This window comes from Chroicocephalus ridibundus, chromosome 21 (assembly GCF_963924245.1).
Source record: "Chroicocephalus ridibundus chromosome 21, bChrRid1.1, whole genome shotgun sequence".
NCBI lineage: Eukaryota > Metazoa > Chordata > Aves > Charadriiformes > Laridae > Chroicocephalus > Chroicocephalus ridibundus.
This window is the reverse complement of record NC_086304.1, coordinates 1,614,668-1,626,780: the sequence shown is the minus strand read 5'-3', so window position 1 is coordinate 1,626,780 and position 12,113 is coordinate 1,614,668.

Genomic DNA, 12,113 nt, shown 5'->3' with positions numbered 1-12,113 from the left:
GCGAGAGGAGGGGAGTGGGGGGGGGGGGACACAAAGAGCTCGGGAGGGAGAAGGGAGAAAAAAAAAAAAAAAAAAAAAGGCAGAGGGAGAGAAACAGAGAGAGAAAAGGACCCTCCGCCCACCTCCCCTCCGCCTGGCCAAGCCCCTTTCTCTCTGTAACCCGAGCTCCCTCGCCCAGGCACTTCCAGCCCGCCGGGGTCCCCCCGCCGCCGCCTCCGCCCCCGGCTCCCGGCCGCCGGCGGGGTGTGCGGGGGGCCGGCGGGGCGCGGGGCGGCGCGGAGCCCCGCGGGGGGAAAACTCTTTTGTTTGAAGGCGGCTGGGCGCAGCGGGAGGCTGCCCCGGCCCGCGGGCTGCTGGGGGATGTAGTCCCCGGCCGCCGTCACACCCCCGCCGGCAGCGACCGCGGGGCGCCGGGGGAGCGGCGGGACGCGGGTGGAGGGGTGCGGGGGGACCCGCTGTGACACGGGTGGAGGGGGCTGCAATGGGACCCACTGTGACAGGGGTGGAGGGGGCTGCAATGGGACCCACTGTGACATGGGGGGTGTGTGGGGGGGAACCCAAGTGTGACAGGGGGCTGCGATGGGACCCGCTGTGACATGGGCGGAGGGGCTGCAATGGGACCTGCTGTGACACGGGTGGGGGCTGCAGGGGGACCCGCTGTGACAGGGGTGGAGGGGGCTGCAATGGGACCCACTGTGACAGGGGTGGAGGGGGCTGCAATGGGACCCAGTGTGACACGGGTGGGGGGGTGCGGGGGAACCCAGCGTGACAGGGGGCTGCAATGGGACCCGCTGTGACATGGGTGGAGGGGTGCGGGGGGACCCGCTGTGACACGGGTGGGGGCTGCAGGGGGACCCGCTGTGACACGGGTGGAGGGGGCTGCAATGGGACCCAGTGTGACATGGGGGGGGTGTGTGGGGGAACCCAAGTGTGACAGGGGGCTGCGATGGGACCCGCTGTGACATGGGCGGAGGGAGCTGCGGGGGGACCCGCTGTGACAGGGGTGGAGGGGCTGCAATGGGACCCAGTGTGACATGGGGGGGGTGTGTGGGGGAACCCAAGTGTGACAGGGGGCTGCGATGGGACCCGCTGTGACATGGGCGGAGGGAGCTGCGGGGGGACCCGCTGTGACAGGGGTGGAGGGGCTGCAATGGGACCTGCTGTGACATGGGTGGGGGCTGCAGGGGGACCCGCTGTGACAGGGGTGGAGGGGCTGCAATGGGACCTGCCGTGACACGGGTGGGGGCTGCGGGGGGACCTGCTGTGACACAGGTGGGGGCTGCAGGGGGACCCGCTGTGACAGGGGTGGAGGGGCTGCAATGGGACCTGCCGTGACACGGGTGGGGGCTGCAGGGGGACCCGCTGTGACAGGGGTGGAGGGGTTGCAATGAGACCTGCTGTGGCACGGGGTGGGGGCTGCAGGGGAACCCAGTGTGACAGGGGACTGCAATGGGACCCACTGCGACAGGGGTGGAGGGGGCTGCAATGGGACCCAGTGTGACATGGGTGGAGGGGGCTGTGGGGGGACACACCGTGACATGCATGGAGGGGGTGCGGGGGGACCTGCTGTGACGCGCATGTGGGGGTGCTGCACGGGGACCTTCCACGCCATGGGTGGAGGGGGCTGCGTGGACACTCGCTGCGCACGCCCCGGGCATGGAGGGGCCTCAAGTGGAGGAGGAGCGTGTGGGGACCCAGCAGCACCCACCCTGTGCAGGGGAGCGGGGGGTGGAAGGGGTCTGCAGGGGGACCCACCATGGGGGGGATCACAGGTGGAAGGGGGAGCTGCCTGGGGACCTCTAAACGTGCACCCCACCAAGGAGGGTCTGTGTGGGGACCACTGCCCACCCGGGGGGTGCTGTGGAGAGGTCAAGGGTGGGGATAGCGGGGACCCTTGGGAGAAGGGGTGGCTCGGCAGGGACACCTCAAGGTGGAACTGCTTGGTCCACGGGCTGCCACCGGCTCCAGAGTCGTGGGGTAAACGGGGGGGAGAAGGGGGGCGCTGGGTGCGATGGGGCAGGTCCCAAAGGGACGAGCCCACCTCCCGTGGACGGGTGCCTCCGTCCTCGTGTGAAGGGGCACAGGGCCTTCAAAGAGGTGCTGGGTGCCCCCCAAACGTGGGCTCTCCAATCTCGTGATGGGAAGACGCACACACACACCCCCACATCCCCCCCCCAACCAAAATCACAAGCGTTTGAGGGGCTGAAACCGCGTGTCCAGCAGCTCTGGGAATCAGGGAACGAGGGGAGAAGGGGGAACCCCCCGGTCCCCCAAGGCCTCCTGGTGGCTCCAGGAGCAGCCGGGCTCCATGGGGCTACAGGGGCTCGCCCCCCTCCAACCAACCTTGGCTCCCTGCCCCAGCAAAACCCCCCCCTCGTCTGCAAACTGGGGATGCTGGGGGCGAGCCATGGGACACTGTCCCTCGCCTGGCTTTTCTCATTGAAATGAGGAGCGCTTTAACGCAGAGGGAACCATGGAAAATAGCTTCCCTGCTCCTCGAATAGCTTCCCTGCTCCCCGCCAGCGAGGCCGGGGCCCTGCGTGTGTGTGCGTGTGTGTGCGTTGTGTGAGCGTGCGAGCGCGCCTTTCTCCCCTCTTCCCCTTTCTTCCCTCTGAATCAAACCAGATGTCTCTCCCATGAAATGAGATTTGCCGGCGCTTCCACTGGAGAGAGACAATGCAGGAAGATGCGAGAGGCTCCCCGGCGAGCCCCATCGCGCCGCAGCTCTGGCAGAGGCGACGGCTGCGGCGCTGGCTGGGGACGGAGCCAGGGGGATGGTGGCCCTGATGCCTCGTCACTGAGGCAGGAATTTTTCTAACCCCCCCCACAACACACCGTATTTTCTTTGATTTCCTCTCTCTGGCTCTCAGATCCTTGCAGCAAGGTTTCTCCCCCCCCAACCCTCCCTCCCCTTTCTGGGTCTCCAAGCAGAAGATCTCAGCTTGCAGATGAACTAAGCAGATGGGGCACCCAGCACAAGGAAATGTCTCATCCACTGACTCAGACGGTAAGGTGTTGCTGGTGCAGCTTTCCCCGCAAGTTTGCCCAGGCGCTCGGGGAACGGGAATTCTGCTTCCGTTTGGTTGGGGCGCCCAGGTTTCCCCATCCCCAGGGCAAAGTCAGGGAGACGCTGGGACGGGGGCCGGGGGTGGCAAGGTCCTGCTGCGGCACCCGGCGCGGGGACGCTGTGGGGTTGGAGGTTTGGGCGTTTGTCTGGTGAAAAAAAAACGAAGAAAAAGTCTAGCTAAGAACAGCAGGACCCGCCTCACGCTGTTGCATTTCATGTGGGTCGTCTTGGTCGTGTTTGTAGAACAGCATCTTGAATTACTCGCTTTTTTGTGGGTTTTGTTTGTTTTGTTTTGTTTTGTTTTTTTTTAACCTTGGCGCGGTGATGGCACTCGTGAAAGTCTGGCAGTTTGGGGGGGTTTTTTCTTTCGTCGAAGAGGTGGCGTCTGGTTGCGCCGCGATGTGATGGATGGCGGCTCTGGGCGAACACAGGCATCGCGCGGAGGGTTTGCTTAATACGGGCACGCTCGCGTGTGTGCCACACGGAGATTATCCGGACAAAAACGTGCGTGTTTCCCGCACGGGGACGTTCACGCACGCGCTGCCTGTGACTAACGGCTCGCTCCCGCGCTTCACACCGTGTAAAAAGACCGCGCGTGTCCGTGCAAGCGTGTGTCGCGGGCACGGGTGTGCAAAACACGAGCACACGCGGCAAGCGTGGCCTTGAAACGCATACATAAGCGGCAAATATATTTTTACACAGAGTGTTTTTGCGTGCACGCGCGTCCCTGTGCAGGCGTGCCCGTGACGCGGGCGGTCTCTCCGTGCGCGTGCACACGTGTGTGCACCCAGCGTGGCGCGGGATCGCCGGGAACCCTCGTGTTCGGTCCTGTAAATTACAGAGCGACGTTTTCACCTGTCAAAAGTTTCATCTGGCTCGTGAAGCCAATCAAGATGCCCCGTCACGGGTAGCATGTCATTTTAGGGCCACAGTTTTGCTTCCAACCTCCATTTTAAATCCTGGCCTGGAGCTTTCAGGAGCAGAGAAGTGCCCCTCGGAATCGTAAAGTGAAAAGAAAAGCGAAAAAGACAGCTCCGAGCTTGCAAAGAGCACAGCTCGGGCCCAGAAATCATAAAACTAACTAAAAAAGTTTGCGTGACTCCACAAAAATAACCAACGCGGGGCTTCTTTTTCATTTCCCTTCTCCCGGGGCTTTCGGATTTCACCGGAGTTACATCACCTCACTTTTCCGCATGGCCACGAGGGCTAGAAACCTAACTTTAAAAAAAAAAAACCTGAAAATTCCTCCTCGCGCATATATTCACATGACTCACGGAGCTGGGAATTTCGGGCAAACGTGAACGCTCCGAGAAAAAACTGCAAGAATTGGCAACAGGGGCAATGACTAATCCTGATGGGTCCCTGATAGCGCCGTTTCTCCGTTTGTACGATATTTTTGGGGGCGTAGCTGGGCTCCAACCAAGGCTTTGATCCTCCTCAGGGCGATAGCAACTGCGGAGGAATGATCTTACCCACCGTCTGGCACCGGTGCCCCCTGGGGAAGCTGTATTTCAATAGCAATTCAGGTTAAAGTTAGCGCTGCCAGGCGGCTTGAATTGACTTGATGAGCTGGAATAGATCGCCGGGGCTCCCATCACGGGATTCTCGGAGGTTTGAATGTTCGCAGCTCCCCGGACGTGGGAGTAAAAGGTTATTTTTTGGTTCCAGGTCGTGGGGCGGGATTGGGAGCCGAGAGCCCTTTGCTGCGGGTGCAGACTCTTGCACAGCTCCATCCGCTCTCCCAACGGCCCGACCGAGGGTTCGGCAGAAACGCGGCATCTCTAGTTAAAAAGTTGGGGTTTCCGAATGGTTTAAAATCCACGTCCCTGAATTACCGTCCAAAAAAAAAAAAAAAAGTATTAATTAAAACCAGGGGCGACGGAAGACCGCGCCAGGCGGAGAGGTTGGGATCGTGTAGCAGCGTCACGTGCTCCTCGCCCCCTTCCTCGGCAATCGGTGGCAGAATGATCAAAGAAAAGGGAGAAACTGCAAACTGCAACTGCCGCCGATGCCAGAGCCATCGGGGAGGGGAGCGCGGGCACCGCGGCTTGTAATAGAAAGCCCTTTCGAAGGCCAGAATAAAGCTGACATTGACTGAGGTGGTGCCAGCAGACTGTCCTGAGGCAAAACAGTAACTTGCATTCATCATCAAGAGCGAACAGAGGAAAGAAACTTTCTAGGTTAATTTGTGTCATCAACGCGAAGCGAAGTTTGGCACTTCCCAGCGCCGCGTCCCTCCGCCGCCCGAAAGTACCTGAGCCCGGGGGGAAGAGGTATTTGAAAGACGGCAGCTGCTAGAAAAGCTCGAATTCTGGGTGAGGATCCCCGTTCCCGCAAAGTGCTGTGAAAAGCCAGGGCGGTTTGGGCAGAGGGGAGGCAAAAATGCTGCTTGCGATCAGGACGCCTTCTTTAGGCTTTTCTTCATTTTCATTTCACGTGAAGGTGGAGCTGGGGTAACAGCCCCCGCGAGAGCTCCGAGACATCACCTCCCCATCCCGGGGCAGCTCGTTTCAATCCCTGCTCAGCTGCAAGCGAAACAGGACTATCCCAAACCCTGGAAAGGTGGAAGGGAGCGTAGAACCATGGAATGGTTTGGGTGGGAAGGGACCTTGAAGACCATCCTGTTCCCACCCCCTGCCCTGGGCAGGGCCACCTCCCACCAGCCCAGGTGGCTCCAAGCCCCGTCCAACCTGGCCTTGAACCCCTCCAGGGATGGGGCAGCCACAGCTTCTCTGGGCAGCCTGGGCCAGGGGCTCACCGCCCTCGGAAGAAGGAATTTCTTCCCCACATCTCATCTCAATCTCCCCTCTTTTGGTTTCAACCCATTCCCAACGTCCCGTGGCTCCCCTCCCTGCTCCAGAGTCCCTCCCCAGCTTTCCCGGAGCCCCTTGAGGGACTGGAAGGGGCTCCAAGGTCTCCCCGGAGCCTTCTCTTCTCCAGGCTGACCCCCCCCAGCTCTCTCAGCCTGTCCTCCCAGCAGAGGGGCTCCAGCCCTCCCAGCAGCTCTGGGGCCTCCTCCGGCCCCGCTCCCACAGCTCCGTGTCTCTCCTGTGCCGAGGCCCCGGAGCTGGAGGCAGCACTGCAGGGGGGTCTCCCCCGAGGGGAGCAGAGGGGCAGAATCCCCCCCCTCGCCCCCCTGCCCACGCTGCTGGGGATGCAGCCCAGGCTGTCGGGGGGTTCATGGGCTGCCAGCACATGTCCTGTGCCGAGGCCCCGGAGCTGGAGGCAGCACTGCAGGGGGGTGTCTCATGAGAGCAGAGTAGACGTGGAGCTTTGAGGAGCCCCCGATCTCATCCGGCAGCTGCTGGATCAGCAGCATCCCCATGCGCTGGCCCTTCGCCGCCGATCGAGGTTCAGAAATGAATCTCCCGTCCGCGGCGGCCGATCCACCCCAGGGAACACCCCAGCTGCCGCTGTCCTTACGATTCATTTGCTGCCCCTTGATTTTAAACCTCTTTGCTTTGTAGACGGGACCGACAGCAAGAGGTATCTTGCTTTTCCGTGCGGGGATCCTGAAGTGCTTTGCAAACATTTGTTAATTAAGCTCTTCTATGAGATAAGTAAATTACCGCAAAGCTTTGATCCAAAGCTTCTGGAAGTCCATTGGTTTTGGTGAGTCCGGGTCCATGGGATCAGGCCCAGGAGACCAGATTTAAAAACCCCTCAATTTTGTTAAGAGCTCAGCATATTGGCTGCAGATGGAGCGCTAAGCTACGGGGACAATCTGGCGCTGGGACCAGCGGTGCTGAGCCACTTGCAGATTTGATCGCCATTGTAAGAGTGGAGGTTTCGGACTTTTGGTCATGAGGTTTTTTTTTTGGAAAAACTGCCCTAAGGTTGTTGAAGAAATTCCTTCAGCTTGAAATTTGGATGATTTTAGGTCTGGGCTCGAAAGGGGGTTTCAGTTTCAGGGTCACGCTCTCCCCTTGTTCATGCTGCTTATACATGTGGTTCGTTTTCCAAGGAATACTTTTTCTTCCCATTGGAATCCCATCTTCTGCAAGCAGGTAATTCCTGATTTCAATTTATAGAACATCAGGATTACCATACATTTCCTTGGACATGCCCTCTTCTAAATCTTGGCTGGGGGCGGGGGGGGGGGGCAGAGTTAGGGTTTTGGCCTCTTCTCTGGCATTTCTGAATCTACACCAGCCCAGGAATCCTGCCGTAGCAGATCCACACGCGCGGCTGGGCTCCTCGGGCATCGCACCATCCTCTGCTGGGATGCCACGGGGCACATTCCCCGCGCGCGCTCCCACCCTGGCGCATCCGCAATAAGTCAAGACGCTTCCTGGCCATGTCAAGCCCCCGAAGCTCATGTGCTGGCCAGATGGTCCGCCTGTGCCCGGCAAATCCAACACCTCCAGGATGTGTTGGATTCACGGCACGTTCCTGGTCAAGCTGTGCAGCACATGCGCGTGTTATTTCCATCCAGGAAATCTCATACGGAAACACGGCAGCCCCATCCAAGGGACTTACCTGTCTCCTGTTACCCTAACAAACGAGCGCAGTCTTTACCGGCCCCCGGGAGAGGGGGATGTGCTGTATTTCCAGTTTCGGGATGAGGATCTGAGTGGTGGAGTCAAACCAACTTGCGTCAGGGTTCAACCAGAGCAGCTCATCTATTTTCCTGAGCGCTCTCGGCACAATAACGTCTTCCTGCTTGGAGGCTCGGTGTACCCATGGCTTGGATGCTCTCTCCAATAATAGGTGATTTTAACTGAAAACCCGAGTAACCTGGTCTAGTGGGGAGGTGTCCCTGCCCATGGCGCGGGGTTGGAGCTCGATGGTCTTCAAGGTTCCTTTTCCAACCCGAGCCATTCTGTGGAAACAGGGAAGGTTCATAGCCGGGGGTGAGGTCCGGTGACATCCCAGTGGCTTTCAGGGACATGGATGTGGGCGATGGGGCTGGCTGCAGTCATGGGGTTTTCTGCCAAACAAGGCCAACCAAGAGCTCAGCAGCGCGGATGTGGATATCCGTGCATGGAGTGAAAGACCATCCCCGCTGGCTGTGCTGGAAAACGGTGGCGCTGATCATTCACAAAGCGCTCTCAACGCACGACGTTCGATAGATGTAAAAGAGATTTTCTTTTCCCTTCAATCTGGGTGTTTACTTGTAACCAGAGCAGTTTATAAATCTCAGGCAGCGTTAGCGTGTGTGATCCTTAAGTTTTTTGTGTCTTTGTTAGCAATTTAACCAAAATCATACAGTGTGCCCATGGCACAGCCCAGCAGAGCCAAGGTCCTGTTTTTCTCCTCTGGACAAACGCTATGGCTCCGATTTTGCGTAGGAGCATCTTTCTCTTTCTCCCTTCCTTACCTTTCCCCATCGCATTCCACAACGGTTGTTGCACGTTGTGCCAGAGACGAGGAAAGTCATTACGTTGCACGTGATGCCTCCTTTCCAGGGATGCTTTAATCACCCCGGCGTACTCCGGAGCTCTTCCTGTCGCTACTAATTTTAGTCTCGCGGGGGAAGTCGCAGCGCGGTGTTTGGGGCCGGCATGGGGGCTATGCCACGCAGGTGTGTCGCCATCACTGCGACACGCCTCTTCGTGCTGCTCCGGCGTCCCGGCTATCAGACCTCTTTGGGGAAAAGCCCCAAGAGCACGTCCTGCAGCTTTTTGTAGGTGCTTTGAAGGTGCTTGTGCAAGGCCAGGCGTGGATGATGCCCCTCCAGAGCCTCAGCCCTGACAGCGGGGACCCGCTTTTCCAAACAGCTCGGTTCTCATGCAGGCACCTAAATCAGGGCCAGGGTTTCCTGGAGCATTCGCCTCTCGGCTCTGCCTGACTACGCAGACTCCTGCGGGAGCCCTGAGCAATTTTGAGTGAGCTGGTCCTCGCTACTGCTGTGCAAAGAAGACCTTCTCAGCTGGCTGCACTCAGCAAAGGGACTTTTGGCACAAACAAGCAGGTAACGCTGTCAGGACTTTGCATTTATTTGCTCTCTGCAATTCCAGATCCTTTTGGAAGCATCTCACAGCTTGGAGAGGCAGGGCTTCCTGAGAGAGGCAAAGTCACACCTGATCCCAGGGCTTGAACCTGTTGACCAGCCTCAACCGAGTTTGGCAGAGGGATGCCTCAGAGGTATAAAATTCATAGAACCATGGAATGGTTTGGGTGGGAAGGGACCTTGAAGACTATCCCGACCCACCCCCTGCCCTGGGCAGGGACACCTCCCACCAGCCCAGGTGGCTCCAAGCCCCGTCCAACCTGGCCTTGAACCCCTCCAGGGATGGGGCAGCCACAGCTTCTCTGGGCAACCTGGGCCAGGGGCTCACCGCCCTCGGAAGAAGGAATTTCTTCCCCACATCTCATCTCAATCTCCCCTCTTTTGGTTTCAACCCATTCCCAACGTCCCGTGGCTCCCCTCCCTGCTCCAGAGTCCCTCCCCAGCTTTCCCGGAGCCCCTTGAGGGACTGGAAGGGGCTCCAAGGTCTCCGCGGAGCCTTCTCTTCTCCAGGCTGACCCCCCCCAGCTCTCTCAGCCTGTCCTCCCAGCAGAGGGGCTCCAGCCCTCCCAGCAGCTCCGGGGCCTCCGCCGGCCCCGCTCCCACAGCTCCGTGTCTCTCCTGTGCCGAGGCCCCGGAGCTGGAGGCAGCACTGCAGGGGGGTCTCCCCCGAGGGGAGCAGAGAGGCCAATGGTGTGAGGTTCACCAAGGCCAAGTGCTGGGTCCTGCCCTTGGGTCACACCAACCCCATGGACGCTCCAGGCTGGGGGCAGAGTGGCTGGAGAGCTGCCCGGCGGAAAAGGGCCTGGGGGTGTTGGTCGACAGCCATCTGGACGTGAGCCAGCAGTGTGCCCAGGGGGCCAAGAAGGCCAACAGCATCCTGGCCTGTACCAGCAGGAGTGTGGCCAGCAGGACCGGGGCAGTGACCGTCCCCCTGAACTCGGCACTGGTGAGGCCCCCCCTCAGGTGCTGTGTCCAGTTTTGGGCCCCTCACTCCAGGAAAGACGCTGAGGGGCTGGAGCGAGTCCAGAGAAGGGCAACGGAGCCGGTGAGGGGTCTGGAGCAGGAGTCCTGCGAGGAGCGGCTGAGGGAGCTGGGGGTGTTCAGCCTGGAGAAAAGGGGGCTGAGGGGAGACCTCGCTCTCTACAGCTCCCTGAAAGGAGGGGGTAGCCGGGGGGGGGGGTCGGGCTCTTCCCCCAAGGAACAGGCAATAGGAGAAAAGGAATGCCCTCAAGTTGTGCCAGGGGAGGTTTAGGATGAATATTAGGAAAAATTTCTTCACCAAAAGGGCTGTCAGGCATTGGAAGAGGCTGCCCAGGGCAGTGGTGGAGTCGCCATCCCTGGAGGGGTTTAAAAGCCGGGCAGACGCGGTGCTGAGGGACGTGGGTCAGTGGGGGTTTGGGCAGCGTCAGGTTGATGGTTGGACGCGATGATCTGGAGGGTCCCTTCCAACCTCCACCATTCTGTGGCTCCATGATCCTAAAATGGTCTTTGCCTTTCTTGTGGGGGCAGGCTGCAGGATGGTGTCGCAGGTGGCGGTGCCCCAGTCTGTGGGGTTTGCTCCACGGAGAGCGGGGGGACAGCGAGGGCATGGCCAAGGCAGAAAACTAAGCCCTCAGAAAAGCTAATTCGAGCACGTCGAAGGTTTCTGAGAGTTCTCCTCGCCTCTGCCTCCCAGGGGTTAAGGATCCTGACAATACCTCTGAAAAAAGTGGGAAGAAGAAAGGCTGGGGACGCAGGGCCTCGACCCGTCTTGCTTCTGCCCACAGAGACGCTCCCGGGGGCGCTGGCCGTGCCAGGCTGCGCCCACCGCCCTTGCGAAGCAGATTCAGGCCCTGAGCCAATTTAACCCTTCTTCTTATCAGTCTAGACATCCTCATTATCCAGATAAATGTCTGATCCCCCGCTGAATCCCGCTAAGCTCCCGCCTTTACGGCGCGGAAGGCAGAGGGCACTCGGCCTCACCCGGGACTCCCCTCGGGTGGGAGATCCTGCCCCGGCCCCTGGCCCTGTGCCGGGAGCAGGCCCTGTATTATTAGGAGCGCTTTACCAATTACAAGTCATTACGAATGCCTTCATTACTATTATTTAATAGATCGTGTTAATTATTATTGTTCATTTGCTTTAAAAGAAGCGTTTCCATGGCAACGGGGAGATGTGCGCTGCTTTTCAGGCGCGTCAAGTGGACACATTCCCGGCCTCCTCCCAAACGGGCTGCCAGCCCACCGTGGGGCAGGGTGGCCCAGTTGGGAGCCAGGACTCCCATGAGGTCCCCGTGGGGACCGGGACCCGCAGGACCATCTGGAGAAGGTGACAGCAACGTCTCTGTCACTGAAAGGTCCCTTGTGCCGTTCAGAAGTTCCTGCTGGCTGTAGATATTGCGCTGAAATGTTGAGGTTCCTCTAAGAGAGCAGAGCTGGTGCGATAACCTTCATGTGTGTGTGTGTGTGTGACCCAGGAATGAGGGCACCTGCTGTTAATTATTGCATCGCTGAGTGCCCCGGACTCCAAGGCTCTCTGAGAATGTGCCTTGTCTCCTTTTGTATTTTCCAGTCAGATGCGGAAGGACCAGGACTTGGAAGTCAGGCGGAAATCCAGCCGATCTGGCATTACCTGGCTGCGGGATGCCGAATCCCCAGGCTGGTCCTGAAGAGGTCTGCGGTGAGACGGGAATCTGCTGCCGGGACACGGAGGAGGCTCCGAGCGTCTGCCTGCTCCTGGGGATGAAGGGCCGTCCATGCACCTGCTGCTCGGAGGCCACCTCCCTGCTGCCAGGCGGTGGCCGGGCTCTGGTACGGGTAAGCCTGTGGTGAAAGGGCAGCGTGGGGGGACGGCTCTTCGAGGGTGTTTTTAAGGCACCACACATTTGCCGAGGCTGGAGAGGGAACCCAGGCATGCTGCTTCCCCCTGGCCTTGCAGGTGAGGTATAAACACCGACTCGTGTTTAAAGTTAGTCTCTGTCTTCTCCGGTCCGGCTCACACCACACCCAGCTGGCCTTCAGTCAGCGCTTTGAGATCATCCGTCTCCTGTAAAGCGAGATGAAGGTCTCCGGGGAGACCTTGGAGCCCCTTCCCGTCCCTCAAGGGGCTCCGGGA